Below are 13,649 nucleotides of genomic sequence, written 5' to 3' on the forward strand. Positions count from 1 at the left end.
TCTGTTCAGCTTCAGATATCAAATTGGCCGCCTCCCCATGACCTTCTGTTCTTACAGTACGATTCTGGCTTTCTGATTTGAAAGCTGTCTTCCTCCCATGGATTCTCTGAGAATACTATAAATTTATTTTTCATAGTTTTGTCTCTCTAACTGGTTTTGTCACTTAACCATCTCTACTAGGAGGATCAAAGCTCATTAAGGTCAAGGACAAGGCTTTCTTCCTTTTCCCTTCTGGCAGTTGGCACAAATTCAGATGCTTGCATTATGCCTCTAATAATCAAAGAAAAAAACCTTCTGTGGTGTCATCCTCCCTGTTAGTGATAGAGCATAAGCTAAGCTGACCTACATCCTCACACGCTCATGTTTCTCTAATATCACTGATCTGTACAGAGTACAATAACATTCTCTGAAATACATAATGAAGAAAGTCAAAAAACAAACACAAAGTGTCACTCATGCTTTGTTTTCCAATGTACTGTTCCCAAAAAATACTTAACAGAGAAAGTCTTCTCTACACAGCACTTTTGACCGTCCAATGCTTTTTAGGTAAGGTGTGGCTCCTCAGCTTATTGCTAAACCCTATGCTTGTGGCTTTGGCCTCTGGATCCATTTATGAAAATGTAATCTGGATAAAGCCATTCTCCTGTGACCAGAAAGACAAAGCATTGGTCTTTGGCTCCCATGGGCTCTTGTGTCCCTATAGATACACAGACATTTCCAAGATGAAAAGGGAGATTTCTGCATTTATATTCAAGTGGAGTAAGAAAAGTAATCAACTTATAGTTTCCCTGGAGGTGGCTGAGAGTTACATAAACTGTTTACAATGGGAAGGCATATCACCCAGGAACATGGAGGATATATCTAAGAGAACCTTTAAGAAGAAAAATTTCAGTTGACTTACAAAACTTACCTCATCTAACATGTAAAAGCTGCATTCTTTAAAAAACTTTTAAATGGTTAATTTGTGATCATTTACTTTATCATTAAATTTACTAAGTTCTATAAATATCTTACACAGGGAAAAATAAACCACTTTAGGAAAATAATTTTACACAATCTTGAACATTCCTTTAACTTGCATATATCTAATTAGACTATAATATGTCAATGAGATAAGTTGTCATTTCTAAGGTTATCAGCAAATGAATAGTAAAACACTGAATGAAAAACTGGTTAATCCCATGCTGGTAAGACTGAAAATTAGTGCAATTACTATGGAAAGCTGTATGGAGATTCCTTTGAAATCTTGGATTGCAACAACCATTTGACCCAGTTATCCGACCCCTAGGTTCAAACCCAAAGGACTTAAAAATAGTATACTATAGTGACACAGCTACATCAATCATTGTAGCAGTTCAATTCACAATAACCAAACTATGGAACCAACTTAGGTGTCCTTTAACAGATGAATGGATAAAGAAACTGTGATATACATACACAATGAACTATTACTCAGCCTTAAAAAAGAAAAATTATGATATTTTCAGGTAAATGGATGGAACTGGAGAATATCACATTAAGCAAAATAAGCCAATCCTAAATAACGAAAGGCTGAATGTTTTCTATGATATGTGAATGCTGAATCACCATAAAGGGAGGGAGGGCTAGAGAAGAATAGAGGTACTTTGGATTAAACAGAAGGGATGGGTGGGGGTATGGGGGCAGAAAAAATAGTAGAATGAATAGAACATTATTACCCTATGTGAGTATATGATTACACGACCAGTGAGATTCTACATCATGTACAACCAGAAGAATGAGAAATTATACTCCATTTATGTATGATGTGTCAAAAAGGATTCATTCTACTGTCATGTATAACTAATTAGAAAATAAAAAAGTTTTAAAAAACTAACTCAGTTTGAGTTTCTAGCACTCAGGACTCCTAAATCCTAGAGAACAGGTGCATTGAAACACAGAATCCATTAAAGAATTTACTGGGGTCCTGGATTGATCTGACAATGAGCAGTCTGAACTCCAGAGCATTTTCAGATTTCCCAGGTCAAAAAAGGAGGTTTTCTAGCCCAGCCCTCAGGATATGCAGGATGATGCAGGGGTCATAATTAAAAGTGGACAGAGGTGAGCCCCTGTTTAGGTGTGGGTTCGACTACCTGCTCTGCCTCTCTGCCTAACCACCCATCCCTGAGGGCAGTATCCTTGGCTTCAGGCGCCTCCTGCCAATCTTCACACCAGTTTGGTTTTGTCCAGGCATGTCTGGAGCCCTCTGGGACCTGCGATTGGTAATAACACCCTACCTTCCCAGTGCTCTGACCACAGTCACTGTCCCTGCCTTGGGTAAACAGCAAGAATGGACGCTCAAGGTAAAAGTGAGAGAACCAGTCATGAGACAGTCCATGGGATTTCAGGTGGGGAAAATGAGGTCAGATTTGGGGCTTATTATTTGAGAGGCAGACTGTTGAGAACTTTTGTTTTTATCAGAGCCCTTGTGATGGGGTCATTTTTTGACCTGGTTTGTGTGGTGCTGAGTCTCCCAGTGCCTCTGGTTTAGCGTCTCTTAGTTTTATTTCCTCCTGAGACAGAATAGTTGTTTTCCCAGGTCTGACCTGGGCACTGACAGGGAGAGTCAACTTCAAAAAGAGAGATCAGAGGAGGACACATTGCTGCAAGCCAACCTGTAGGTTAACATATGCCTATAGATGTCATCAAAACTTTGGGGTCAGCCTGAGGCAGTCATGGGGCATTCAGCATGGTCTTGGGTCGGCATTCTCACTAGCACATATAGTGCGGGAGGATACAATCCATGCTAGTCTTGCCAGGTCTAGAACTCATGTTTTCTAACTTTTGGAAACTTTAACTGCACAGACCTTGAGTGATGTCTTTGGGTTTCCCTTGAGTGTCATAGACTGCAGTGAAGCCTTCTGAACAAAATACCCAATCATCATTATTAGTTCCTAGCTAGTACAGAAGGACTTCATGGGAGTCTAGGAATCCCTGGAACTGAGCAGGCAAGGCTGTAGTGGAAGGTTTCTGAGTCCAGGCATTTTGTCTTTTTTCTGTTCTCTCTATGTTGCTGAGTCTCTCTCAAGGCTGACTTAAGACTAAACTGTGCATTTTCAAGAGACCATGGAACAGTGCTGTCAGGAATAATGAATGAATTATCTGTGTGTCTCAGGTCTATTCTCTGGAGCTCTACCTCTTTCTTATTAGGCCAGTATCATGGACACTGTACTACTATGTCCTCCTACAATAGCTATGTGTGCTCTTTTTCTCACTCTCATAGAGTCCAGGCTAGTATTGAGAGGAGAATTAAGGAGAAGGTTCAGGTCACATCAAAGAAGAGACTTTCTGCTTAGTGACAGTAGCAATCCCTCATGATCATAGGAATTCCCTCATATCTGACACACATCTGGGATTCCACTCTCTCCTCTCAGGTCAGAGAGGTTCAGCAAAGCTGGTTCTGTCATAAAGCAGGGTGAAGAACACTGAGGCTTAGCCCCCTCCCTGCTTAAGAGATGCTCCACTGTCTGTTACATCATCCTTATGCCTTAAGTTGAGCCTCTGACTTGTCAGATTCCCACAATTCTCAGTTCCTTTAAGACACTCATGTTCTTACTCATTTATTCTGTACTTTAGTCATGTGGGTGTTTATTTCACCAACATTCCTGAGTACCAACTAGATTCTAGGCCCTTCTGAAGTTTGTGCTGGGGCTGCTCCAGTAAGGAAGGCATAGTCCCGACTCCTCAAGGACTGACACTGACAGGTTTTACAGTGCAGAGTAATCAGTGCACTGACAAAGCAGTGAGGAGACTGTGATGGGAAAGTGCAGGAGCCACGTCCTGCTGCCTGGAGCACTGGAGGACAGCCTCATGGAAGAGAGGCTGCTTGCGCTGGATTTACAAAACAAATAGAAGCTGAGCAACATCAGTGTGTTACTCATTTATCGCTTTGCTTCCTGGTCAGAGAGTTAACTGCATCTTCCCCTTCAGGATCCTGGGAATAAAGTCTCTTCTGCTTTTCCTCTAAGGAACACAGAGATAATTCTTGTTACTTTAACAGCTAATATTTTACAAGCAGTTCTAGGCTTTTCCTGTGGCTCAGGAGTCACCCAGGACAAAGAGGAGGCAGGTTATACTCAGCACAAGCTTCTCTGCATCTCTCCTGTACCCACAGGTGGGCTTCAGCCTCAGTGCTCCTTGGATGCTGCCAGTGTTAAGACCAGGGTGCCCTGCACATGTGTAGCTGCTCTTTCACTTCTCAGCTAAGAGATGGGAAATGGCCTTAATCTTGTGGCAGAAGAGAGTAGCTAAGAAAGCAATCAGCTGTCTCGCTGGATGAAATGTTAAGTAGTGAAAGGTGAATTTTTGTATAATTAGGAGATTCCCCTGGAGGTCTCAATAGTAATGTCACTGCTTTTGTAAGCTGATTTTGGATGAAAAACAAAGACAGGGAGATACATACACACCAGGCAGTTCATATTTCATTGCTGATATTTTTAGAGTTTTATGGCAGTATATAAACATTATTGATTTAGGAAAAGGCACATGGAATGATTTATGGGTGCTCAGTCCACAAAAACTGAGGCCTTCTTGATTATGTTTACATATACATGTGTATTCCCTCAACACAGAAAAAACCTTATTTCAGAGTGCCATCTGGCTTTTAAAACCAACATGTAGACACAAACGTACAGATTCAGATTTTTGTGTTGGTGCTTGAGAGGTTAATCAATTGGTTAAGTAGAACACCTAATTATTCTGCACTTGATGTTTACATGGACGGTGACAGAGACTGAATTACTGTAGCATCATGATGAGAGACAGACACAACAATCTGAAACACAGAAAGAGATTCATGTAGATAAAGAAAAAAGAAATCTGTGATCTCATACTAAGTCATCCCTTATTATTACTGTTAATAACTATCTTTATAGAATTATTTATGTATCAAGACTTTACATGTATTTCATTAATATTTATTATAAACCTGTGATTTGGTCTTATTTATCCTAAGATAAAGCCTTTGAGAGTTTAAGTAGACTGCCAACAATTCATTCCTAGAATATTAATTGGACACAGCTTGCACCTGAATCCTTTAGTCCCCAATGCTTGTGTTTATCTTACTACATTGTGAAGGGTCCACCATGCTAACTTGTAATTACCAAGTTTAATGAACTATGATCCTTTCTGTTGAAACAAACCATTAAGATATTGAAAGGGATTTTATAATAGGGATCAATCAGAAATTGTGGATGAACAAAGGATGATCATAGAATTAAGAGTTCCTAATATAATGGGTATTGACCTAACACAGTCAATGAATCTTCCTGAGGGGTGGGAGAGAGTGGACTTGAGTTTGATGGATAAGAAGTATTAATTCAGATAAAGGAGGAAAATGAAAGAATTCACGAAGGGAATATATAAAATAGAGTGGTCCAGTGGTAATCCCAGAAGTTTTAGAATGTCTAAAACAAAACATTTAACGTATGGGAACATGTTGAAAGTACTACACAAGTAATACACAAAGACTGTCTTCAAAACTTCATGTGCTTGTCCTAAAAATATGACTATTCATACAGGGAATTCATGAAGAACTTTGACCATTGGAGTAACATGATGACATCTGCATTTTAGGAAAATCCCTTTAACTTCAGGATTGAGAGTAGATTGGGGAGAGACCCAAAGCTACAACAGAAACACCTAATGACAAAGTCCAGGTGAAAGAAGTTGGGAGTGTGAGCTAAAGCTGAGACTTCAGGGGTCAGGAAAAGGAGAGGCTATAAGAGAAGCAAAAAAAAATAAAAGTAAATAATTGATTAGGAATTATTGAATGGGCAAAAGGGATGAAGGAAAAAATGAGTAAGGAGAGTTTACAACTTTCTGGATGAAGTTAGGAAGGTAGATAGAGGTATAACTCACAAAAATATAGACAAGACATACAAAAAGTTTGGGAAGAATAGGCAAGTTTGTCCAATCTTGGATATGTTGACTGTATAGTCATGAGAAGTCATTTGTTTCAGAAAGATATTTGACTTAAAAACATAAGTTTGGAAGAAATGGAAGTATTTAAATGTTAAAAGCATGTGAATGGGTGAACTCAATTCAGACATAATGTTCAAATTTTGTGAAAGGAAGAGAGGATGGAACCCTGGAATCAATCTCTAATGAGGTGGAGAAGATGGTTGGCCTGGGGTCAGAGGAGGAACAACTGTAGAGTGCCATGTTGTGGAAACTGAAGGAGACTAGTTTCAAAAGAAACAGATGGACTTATTAACATCCAGAGAAAGAAAGAGGAGAGTTCTTTCAAATGCACAGTTCTGAAATACAAATAATTGAATAGTAAAGTGTAAGAATCTCTCCTAAAGGCAGCATGTGTTTCTTCTTATCTCTGAGTAAAACTAGATTTATCCTAATTCAGACATGTTCAAGTCTCACCTGTAAGAAGAGTATCACCAGGAAAGGGGATTTTTTTTCATTATCTCTAACCATATCCCCTTATGTTGAAGCTCAAGGTACTTCATTCTTCTGGTGCAGAGGGCAGCCAGAGCTGGACTATGTGGTAACATATCAGGAGTGAAAAAAATCATGATGTTGGTTTCTTTTCCCTTTTCCCTCTCTAAGCCCTTTATGATGGCCCTTAGCAATTTAGCTGGAGGCTACCCCAGCCTTCTTTCTTCCTGGTAGGTATTCCAGGTCTAGAGGAGAGTCAGCACTGGATAGCTTTCCCCTTGGGTGTCCTTTACTTCCTTGTTCTAGTGGGCAACGTTACCATTATCTTCATCATCTGATTGAATCGTCCTTGCACCAACCCATGTACCTCTTCTTGGCCATCTAGCTGCCATTGACCTTGTTCTGGCCTCCTCCACTGTACCCAAAGCCCTTGCTCTGCTCCTGGTCCATGCTCATGAGATTGGGTACGTTGTCTGCCTGACCCAGATGTTCTTCATTCATGCTTTCTCCTCCATGGAGTCAAGTGTACTGGTGGCCATGGCTCTGAATCACTATGTGGCCATTTGCCATCCTCTGCACCATTCCACCATCCTGCATCCAGGGACCATAGGGCGCATTGGGATGGCAGTGCTGCTGCATGGAATGATCCTCCTCAGCCCCTTCCCCATCCTGCTTCAGAGCCTTATCTTCTGCCAGACCATGGTCATAGGCCATGCCTATTGTGAACATATGGCTGTGGTAAAACTTGCCTGTACAGAAACCACAGTGAACAGAGCCTATGGGCTGGCAGTGGCACTTCTGGTGGTTCGGCTAGATGTCCTGGCCATTGGTGTCTCCTATGCCCTCATCCTCCAGGCAGTGCTGAAGGTACCAGGGAGTGAGGCTCGACTCAAGGCCTTTAGCATATGTGGGGCTCATGTTTGTGTCATCTTGGTCTTCAGTGTCCCTGGGATGTTCTCCTTCCTCACTCACCACTTTGGCCACCATGTGCCCCATCATGTCCATGTTCTAATGGCCACCCTGTACCTCCTTGTGCCACCTGCCCTCAATCCTCTCGTCTATGGGGTGAAGACTCGGCAGATCCGCCAGCGAGTGCTCAGGGTGTTCTATGTTAAAGGATTGATCTGAATCCATTCTAGTTACTTTCTTCAGAGGTTCCTGACACAGGCACAGCCAAGAACTCATGGTTGTATGGATTATATGGATAGAGGCCATTCTACAATGAAGAGTCCTTCTAGTCCTACTAGCCCCATGCCAAGAATACCCCACAGACATTTGGCTCCACGTTCTGTTGGGATGTATCTGGATAGCTGGATCATGAATCGTCCCTGCTCCTTGACACACACACACGTTATATTTTTTTTTCTCCTGGTGCCCACAGTTGTCTACTCCTTTTTTCAGAGTTATTTCAGAGTAAGATAAATGACAGCTCTGATGATGACATCTTTCCTGCAACTCTGTCTGGAATGGGAATGGAAAGCTCCAAGTTTTGCTCAGTTTTAGAGTATCTTTAAACCTTCTATGTTTGACAGTGAGCTCCAAATCACTGGACTCCTGGGTAGCAGCAAGGTCTCTTCAAAGCAGCTGAGAAAGCCACTTTTTAAGAAAACACCCTTTATCCTAAAACTGATGTCATTTTACTTAAAATAAACATAATTGATACAGGTAGCTTTGGGCAAGGGAACTTAGTGCCAGCTGATAATGTTACATGGGAGTTGGAAAGCCACTGGATGTTACTTTTTGTGTATTGAGTCATCAAATATACCAATAAATTTTAAAATAATAAAAGAGTAAAGAATATATTCTCTTGTCAACATAGAATTTGAAAACCAATAACAACATGATGGCAATGAAAAGCCCTAAATACATGGGGGGGAAAAGCACATCTCAGTAAACATATATCAAATAAGAAATCACAAGAGTTAGGAGCTGGCAGAAGAACAAGTGAAGGGAAGAGTGCTTGAAAAGAATTGTGTTTTGATTGGGCTCTGTCTTGGGATTTGCAAAACAGAAAATGGATATTAAAGATAATATTTTGATGAAAGACAACATCATAGGAATGATAAATTACTTTATAAGTCCTCCAAGAAAAGTTGGGACAACCCAGATCAGCTAAGTTGGAAAGCACTCTCAAACGACTCATAAAATACTGTATATGAAGCCCTCAATTACTATCCCAAAAGGGACCTGATTACTAATATAAATGAATACCAGGAAATATCAATCACTCACCACCAATAAATCAGTCACAATCACTTTCAGAGCATGATTGGGATGAGAACTCTAAAGAGTTACAAACATTCGTTCTCGTTTAGCCACCCACTAATTCAAATGCCTGCATTTTATAGAAAACTACACTGGCCCCAGGACAAGATATGAAGATTGACACAACAGGGCTTCAAATAGGATGAGGAATACAATTTAAGGTATATCTAAGAAATGAATGAAAGGATGGGAATGTAGATGGTACCTGAAATCTGATGGAGAAACCAGGTAAGACAGTATGAAATTAGACACTGATAACTGGGTTGGGGGAGAACATAATATTTTACTTAAAATAAGACACACTCCAGTCAAAATAGCAACTATCAAGAATGCAAATAATAATAAATGTTGGAGAGGATGTGGGGAAAAATTTACACTCATACATTGTTGGTGGGACTGCAAATTAGTACAACCACTCTGAAAAGTACCACAATAGCCAAACAATGGATGCAACCTAGGTTTCCTTCAACAGATGAATGGATTAAAAAAAATGTGGCATATATTCACAAGGGAGTATTACTCAGACATAAAGAAGAATGAAATTATGGCATTTGCCAGCAAATGGATGGAACTGGAAGATATAATGCGAAGTGAAATAAGCCAGTCCCGAAAGTCAAAGGTCAAATGTGTTCTCTACTATGCAGAAGCTAATACAAAATAAGGTGATATGGAGAGAGAAATAAAACAAAAGGAAAGAAATCTTTCATCAAAATAGAAGAAATATCAGTAGAGTAGAAAAGGGGATTGAAGAGGAGGAGGAAAGAAATACAGGAAAAGGGAAGAAGAATGGAATGAATTTGTCTGAACTTTCATGTGTACATTCATGAGTACACCACAGTGAATCCCAACATCAAGTATACCCACAAAACACTAATTTTTAAAAATACTATAAATAACTCCAGAAAGATCATTAGAACTAGAGGGAGAGAAGCATGGAAGGGTGGAGCTGGAGGTACTAGGGAATGAATTACAGCAAATTATATTTCATGCTTTTGTGATTATATCAAAATGTACCCTAATGTTATCTATAACTAAAATGAATCAATTAAAAATATATAAAAAACATGTACCCATGCAAATATAAATTATCCTAGAATTTAACAAAATTTATTACAAATAAGGAATAAACCACAGAAAATTTATACAGCAGAGAAGTGGCCTTAAGTATAAATGATAATAATTTCTATCAGAGAGAAAGAAGTAGTGTATGACACATGCCACTTACTCTACATAAGACCAAAGTTCTGGAATCAACCTCTGTAGCTCCACAAGAGACTCAGTGATGGCACAAAACCAGGTTCAGCCATATCAAGGAGAATAAAGAGATCTAACACTTATAAGTTAAACAATTTAGGAAACTGAAGAGCATTTACAACTATTGGAATTACATTTGTTCTTCATTTGACAAACCATATCACTCCAAGTTCCTGAAGTAATGGCTTGATAAGTCCCTTTCAATTGATAAGGCCAGAAAAAACTTACAAGTTATTCCAAAAGGCAAAAGTTAAGCTTCTAGTCAGTGTAACAGAAAACAGGCATCAATATATAAATATCTCATAGACAGCCATTGAGCAAAGCAAAATATAAACTTACTCTTACATGAAATATTTAAATTTCCTATGCATTGTGAAAATTAATTCCCATTGTCAATTTCTGTTTCCAAGGTCAGGTCTCACTCATTTGACTTCTTACAATCTTCTCAGCAGTTTCTGGATTCCCTGCTTGATTTCCTTGGTCCTTACACCATAAACAATGCTGGGGGAATGAGGTGGTGCAGGATGTTGAGAAGGATGGGGACATCAGGGGGAATTCTCTCCCTGGCCAGGTTAGTGATGACCAGAACCAGCAGCACTGTGCTGAGAAGAGGATGAGGATGAAGTGGGACCCACATGTGCTCAGGGCCTTGGCCACGGCACCCTCAGCCTTGTTCCTTAGCACAACTTTCAAGATAAAGGAGTAGGAGAGAACAATAAGGATGAGGTCAGAACCCAGCAGTGTCCAGCCTATCACAAACTGGTAGAGCTGGTTTAAGGTGATGTCATCACATGACAGTTTGGACACAGACATGTTACTGCAGATACAGTTCTTAATAATTCGTACACGGTATCTCAATTGGGAAGAAAGTATCGGGATAGGCATAGTAAGAAGGACATTCCGGGCAGTGATAAAGATGGCAGCCCTGATCACAAACTGGCCAATGATGATGGAGGGGTACCGCAGTGGATGGCAGATGGCCACATAGCAGTCATAGGCCATTTACATGAAATTGCAGGATTCCATGGTGAAAAAACTGTTCATGATGAACATCTGGAGGGAACAGGCAGAGAAGCTGATAGATCTGAGGTCAAACCAGAAGATGGCCAGGACCTTGGGGATGACAGTGAGGCAGAGCACAATGTCCAGCAGGAAGAGGAGGCTGAGCAGGTAGTACATGGGCTCATGCAGGGAGGCCTCCAGCCAGATGGTGATGAGGAGGGTGGTGTTGGCCCCCATGGCCAGGAGGAAGAGGAGGCTGAGGGGCAGGGACAGCCAGTGCTGCCAACTCTGGTAGTTAGGGAAGCAGATGAGGAGGAATTCAGAGATCAGTACAGTGGACTAGTTGCTTTGTACTGCCATATGCTGTGCTCTCATCAGGACTGACACTTCAGAAAACCTTGATGGAAAAAATCAGGAATAAATCCATCTACACAATATGAATACCCACAGGGAGAAGTAACTCATTTTCCAAAGAATCATTTAAAAATAGTAACAGGTAAGTATCTAGTATCCTAAGCTAGATACTTAGCTGTTAAAAACCCTGTAATTAGAATGGACAGAAAAAAAATTATATTTCTTTTTTTGCCTGAGATAATCCCTTTTTATGCTACTTTTAAGTTTTTTATGCCTAACTTGGTTGGTAAATTATGTAATCAACCTCCTTATAAGACAATACCAAAGCAGTTTTACAGATGAAGAAATAAAGGCAAAGGTAAGAAAAGTCACTCTATTAAATTCATGGTGAAACCATGACTTGAAACCATGAAATCTGGATCTTACAGCCACTACTTTTTCTGCTACTATAAAAACATATATGAAACTACTTATGCAGGCCCAGCTAGTAAAGTAGATCAGCCATAGATTCCAAACCAATGTTGGTCTCTGTCCTTCATCCAAGAGACGATATCACAGGCAAAGGAGGAATCAGACATAACTACATTACCAGATAATACTTGAAGACTTCATTAGAGTTGTGACTATCATATGTATGGAAAATAAATCTATAGACATCTAAAAAAATAACACGTGGTTTTAAGAAAATGTAAAAATTTTATATATATCCTATTGTCTTAAGCAAGGTGTTGAGATGAGAACAGTAAATTTCAGGAGACAGCAATTTTTGGTCCAACAGTACTATTCCTAGACTAAGGAACAACTGGATGTGGTGGCACATGCCTGTAATCCCAGTGCCTCAGAAGGCTGAAGAGCCCAAGTTCGAAGCCAACCTCAGCAACTTAGCAAGGTCCTAAGCAACTTAGCAAGATCCTTTCTCAAAATAAAAAGTAATTTTTAAAAAGGGGGTTGGTGATCTGTCTCAATGGTTAAACACCCCTGGGTTTGATCCCTGATTAAAAAAAATTTTAAAAAAAATTAAAAAAAGGAAAGGGGAGGGACAGCAGCAACTGACTCCATGTGAATTCACCATCAGTCACAAACCCACACTCTATGGCTTCCTGACCAAATATATCATAAGCAGTTGTGGAAAAAAATAATGGGTTAACCTTTTACATGATTTCCATGCTAAAGCCTACCTCTGAACATTGGTTGATATGCCCAGTGACACTGTTTCTTTAATGCTGTTAGGAAGTTCACACTCAGCCACTTTTAATCAATGGTAACAGTAGTCCTAATGAGTGTTGGAGTCTTTCCATCAATTTCTCTCTCTTTTCCTCTGAGAAAATGGAAGCCAGCTTCTCAAAGGTGAGAAATGTGAATATTTGAAGGCATAGATGAAGGTTGAAATAAACAAATGTTCCATTGTTTGCCTAATAATGTGTATTCATCCTCCATATAATCTTTAGCACCAGCAAAATGTCTGTAGCAAAAAGACAATGTAGAGAATATATATAATTTTAAATTTTAAAATGCTAAAGATTTATTTTACAGTTTTTCCTGAAATAGTTATTTTAAGTTTTTCTTGTTGTACTAAGTCTTTAAAATCAGAATTTTGCAATTGGAACTAGCCGCATTTCAAGTAGCTATTGACTCCTGCATCGGACATTGCAGGTCTAAAGACATGGGAAACTTAAAAGTTTCTCTTTTTGTTTTGCTTGACGTATGAGTTTAATCTTAGTGTTGGCCACTTGGCATCTATGATTCTTGGGTTTTATATGGAACCTGATTTCATCAGGTTCCATTTCTGGGCCAGCTCAAAATTACAATTTTCATTTTCTTTTTCAGTACTACTCATCAAGCTTCCTTCAGGAATTTCTTAGTGAATTGACCTTCCAGTCCTAAAAATGGGAACCTATCCATTGTCTCAGCTTCTGTATTCACAGAGGCCTCTACCAGAGACTAGAAGTCTCCAGCAACTAGCACTCTTACCCCTTAACTTAAACTAATTATTACTTCATCATTGTCCCTTCCTTAAATCAGTGAAGTAACTTATTTGTCATGATTAAAGTCACTATTTAGAAAATAATGCCAAATTTTCAGATATCTCCAAATGTAGCAATAGAATAGAATAGAATAGGATAAATGTGGCATCATTCTCTTACAAAAAAATATTTGGTTATTTCACATAAGAACTACAGGTAGATACTGTTAACAAACCAGAAGAAAAAAGTTGAACTTCAAAATTTAGAAGTGAAATTAGAAAACAAATATAGCTTCAGCTATAAACCCAAATAAAAATCTATTTATCCTGTAAGTCAGACCATACAAACTTACCTCTGTCCAGATTTTGATAATCTTCATTTATATATATATATATATATATA

At 39.3% G+C, this 13,649-nt stretch overlaps 2 pseudogenes; one reads left to right on the forward strand and one right to left on the reverse strand.

Moving 5' to 3' along the window:
- The first annotated feature begins 6,543 nt into the window (after positions 1–6,543).
- LOC107157668 lies at positions 6,544–7,536 on the forward strand (annotated as a pseudogene).
- A 2,825-nt stretch (positions 7,537–10,361) lies between these two features.
- On the reverse strand, positions 10,362–11,301 carry LOC107133783 (annotated as a pseudogene).
- Positions 11,302–13,649: the final 2,348 nt, after the last annotated feature.

The sequence above is a fragment of the Marmota marmota genome, unplaced genomic scaffold, assembly GCF_001458135.2.
Source record: "Marmota marmota marmota unplaced genomic scaffold, marMar, whole genome shotgun sequence".
Taxonomy (NCBI): Eukaryota; Metazoa; Chordata; class Mammalia; order Rodentia; family Sciuridae; genus Marmota; species Marmota marmota.